Source organism: Leuciscus leuciscus (assembly GCF_965113295.1).
Source record: "Leuciscus leuciscus genome assembly, chromosome: 13".
Lineage (NCBI taxonomy): Eukaryota > Metazoa > Chordata > Actinopteri > Cypriniformes > Leuciscidae > Leuciscus > Leuciscus leuciscus.
In genome coordinates, this window is record NC_138737.1 from 1,722,146 (window position 1) to 1,726,188 (window position 4,043).

Consider the following 4,043-nt stretch of genomic DNA (forward strand, 5'->3'; position numbering starts at 1 on the left):
CAGCGTCAAACTTTCCAATGGTAGTGCAGATGAATAGATGTATAACAGAAACATAACAGTACGTTGGCAAGTGAACATAATGATTTTCAGCATCTCATCCATTTCTGTGACAGGAATCCTCTAAATGATTCGCTCGTGTTTTTCAGTATGTGAGCTTTTGAACAGAACGCCATGTGACGGTTTTATCAAGTGATCATAGATCAACAATGCAAGAATGTAATCTTTGCACAAAGATACACCCATTAATTCTTATAAAATGCTTTTCCAACAAAAACTGTCATGGGAAAGAAAAAGAGAGTCACTTTCACTTGCCTTTGTGTTCAAATGAAAATACATGCTGTTCCCAGAGCTGTATTAAACTATTACGTGCCTCGTCCATAACACAAGCCTTGTCTTCACAGGCCGCGTGAAGGTGGTCCAGGAGGCGCGTCACGGGTCAGAGGTCACGGCAAAACCAGAAGAGCGCAACATCTGCCAGACACATCCGAGCCAAATCCCCTAGGACCCAGACGTCCATCGGCACACTGAAAAATCCCCGGGAAAAGACCTCGCGCTCACCCTCTCACTGCCACCGTGACAAGTTCGTCTGCCGCTGACCTCTGACCCCGAGAACGACCCACCCGTGACGCCCTGTAGACTGAAGCCAACCGTAAAGATAATAGCAAACACACCCAGCATAAACACATCCAGACTTCCCGTAAATAGAGCATTGAGACATTCCTTCTCTTCCAGATGTGTTGAAAAGTTATAGATGTAATGCAATCTGTAAAACAAAACCCCGTTTGTGTCATTAAACACACAAATATGGTGTTTTCAGCGCCAAAACAATCAATATATAGTCCTGTGCATTGAGCCTGGACTGGTGCAGATGTCACCTTCATATCCGTCTGAAACGGGAACGCCGAGCTCGGAGAGATCTGCATCTTGAAGTCATTTTCCAGCAGATTAATCAACAGTGAAGCGTGGCGTTTATCACGGCTGAGATATCAGCGCTTGTTTACGTGTGCATGTTACCTTTCTCACGTCTCTTTGTGCTTAATTAACCAGTGGCATTTTACCTTTCATTATCAATCTAATTATCCGTCATTTCAAACTTGGCAATGTGGGAGATATGAAAACAATTATAAAAGTCATCGTTCATAGAAACAGTTCAGTTAAACTTCACAATCTCAATTATTGAATATTCATAAAGTAGCAAATGTCACAGCATGTTTGAAGCATCTACACCTCTATTAGTGCTATATGGGTAGTGTATATATGCATATATTCTCTCTATCATGATTTAAGGTTCACGTTTATATATGAATGTACACTACGGTTCAAGGGTTTGGGGTCGGTAAGATGTGTTTATGCTTTTGAAAGAAATCTCTTCTGCTCACCAAGGCTGCGTTTATTTAATCAAAAATACTGTATGAATGTTACAACATTAATTCAAACATCTAATCTCTCCTCAAACCACTTTCACACGAGACTTGCATGAGCTTCAAAAGTCAAGACTTTTTAAAGACAGGGTTTGTCAAGCCAAGAGTCAGAGCTGACCGACTTTCCTTTCATAGTTTTCTTCGCTGATCCATCCTCGATATTATTTATTTGGCAACACTTTACAATAAGGATCATTAGTTAACATTAGTTAATGTATTAACTAACATGAACACATTTTTTAATTTTAATTAACTATATGGATTAAAACTGTAACAAATGTTCTGCTTATTGTAAGTTCATGTTAGTTCACGGTGCATTAACTAATGTTAACAAATACAACCTTTGATTTTAATAAAATATTAGTAAATGTTGAAATTAATTTTAACTAAGATTATTAAATGCTGAAGAAGAATTGTTCATTCTTAGTTCATGTTAACTAAAGTAGTTAACTATAATGTTAACTAATGAACCTTATTGTAAAGTGTTACCATTTATTTAAACCTCAGAGTCACATTTGCAGTGAAACTCAAAGATTCTTCAGTGATATTAAGCGATTGTCAAAGTGTCAAACCTGTTCCTGCGATTGTTCCGAGTGGCACTTTATCAAGTCATTTCGCACTTTAGTCAAACCCAGATCTCGGCAAACACACACTCTTGCACTGACACACCGATGCCTGAACATGAGCAATAAACTTCAATGAATGTGCATTAGCAATGAAAGGAGGACGGTTGGATTAAACATGTTTTAAATATGCATATTTCTCTCATCATTAGAACAGCTTGATGTTGATGTTTGCATATGAGGGATTAGATCTGAGTCTTTCATTATGTGCGGCTCAATAATGTATATGCAGTGAGAATATAGTGATGTATTAATACATGCGTGTCATTAAACTGTGGGTTGAACAGGAACGGATGAACCTTCGAGGACGTGCAATAAGTCACTGGCTCACATGAAAAACTCCATTTGAATTATTTAACCGCGGCTCATTATTGCAAAGTCTGTATTCCCGGTAACAAATCTTAAAGGTACAGCTCAAAAAAAAAAAAAGATGACAGTGGCCATTATCCTATTTACACAGCTGCAGGGAGACATACGTTATCCCTCGGACAGGACACATTCGTTTTACTCTTTCATCGGGTTATCAACCCATCAGACGCTTTGTGCCCTGGGTTTGTGGAGAAGAATCAACATATCATCGTTTCTTTAAGCAGAAGTCCAGCTTCACGTGCTCTTCTTTTCCCAGGGAATCTCCCGCACGGATACGTCTTGATCAAGTGGGAAAACCGAGCTGGTGGTGATGCTGCTCAGGTGGGAAGAAAGGGAGATCCGTCTTGGGAAGGCCTTGTCGGATGGAGTGTATTCGGTTCACGTGTGGCGACTGAATACCTTCCAATGTTTGCCGACACTGATGGATGAGAACATAACGACGTGCCGACGGACACACCACATCTCCGAGAAAAAACTGTGAATATGGCTATTAATCTTTCGGCTGGAAGGGAAGCGGTTGGATCTGCTCAGTGTTGGGCGTCTGAAATGCACAAATGTTTGGTTTCAGTTTACACTTGGAGAGGATTTTCTTGTGTTTCGCGTTTCCTCTCAGTGAACACACTGTCATTTCATCAGGAAGAGCAGGTTACTGTTTTCTGCTTTATTCTAGAGCTTAGAAGATTATAGTTCCATTCCGTTTCTGCTTTTTCTCATGTGTTTTGAGACGGGCAACAGTGATGATAGTTTTTATGACAAAATTTAGGGTTAGGCCTACACTTTATTTTCAGGTGTCATTGTTACAGTGTAATTATATATTTAAGTACAGAGTAATATTAAGTAACTACATGTACTTACTATACTGTAGGGTAGGATTAGGATTTGGTTTAGGGTTAGTTGCATGTAATTATGCATAATTTACTGTTATATATGGTAAGTACATGTCACTTATGTAACAAGGACACTGTAAAATAAAGTGTGACCAAATTTAGTAAGGTTTATGCTTGAAATGAGAAGAGAAATTCTATAAAAACTGATTTTGATAAATATGCAATTTACTTCTCTCAGGTAAATGTGTCATGATTTTGAAATCTTGTGTATCTTGAGTATAAACTGCAAGACAAAAATACAGGAAGTTTTGCTGTTTAAAAAAAAACCAGGCCATAATTATGACATACTAAGTAGCCTAATCATTATGACATAAGAAGCTGAAATTATGAAATACAAAGTCATAGTTATGACAAAAAATTATGACATTCTAAGACTTATGTCATCATTTTGACTCTTTAATCTCATTTTCGATTTAGGATGTCAATTTCAAACTTTTAGGTCATCATTTCTATTGTTCTATTGTGTCATAATTCCAACTTTTTAAAAAAGATAATATATATATATATATATATATGAAGAGTTCAGATGCAAAAGCCTCTAAATGCCATCTGAAATTTTCTTATAGAATGATCATTTTTATCAAGCTTGTATATTTAAGTTCAGTAATTTCACTTAAATGACAATTAATAGGTAATCTTCATTGCCATTTAAGTGAAATTATTGAATTTAAATATACGAGCTTGATAAAAATGATCATTCTATAAGAAAATTTCAGATGGCATTTAGAGGCTTTTGCATCTGA

The 4,043-nt window shown here is 37.2% G+C and overlaps 1 long non-coding RNA gene across 1 annotated transcript in view; it reads left to right on the forward strand.

The window, feature by feature from the left end:
• Nucleotides 1–3,614, forward strand: part of LOC309513208 — a 7,640-nt gene extending 4,026 nt beyond the window's left edge. Inside the window, exons 2-3 of the long non-coding RNA XR_014211371.1 lie at nucleotides 402–649; nucleotides 2,670–3,614. This is a non-coding gene — a long non-coding RNA (uncharacterized lncRNA). The remainder of the gene's footprint in view (nucleotides 1–401; nucleotides 650–2,669) is intronic.
• Nucleotides 3,615–4,043: the final 429 nt, after the last annotated feature.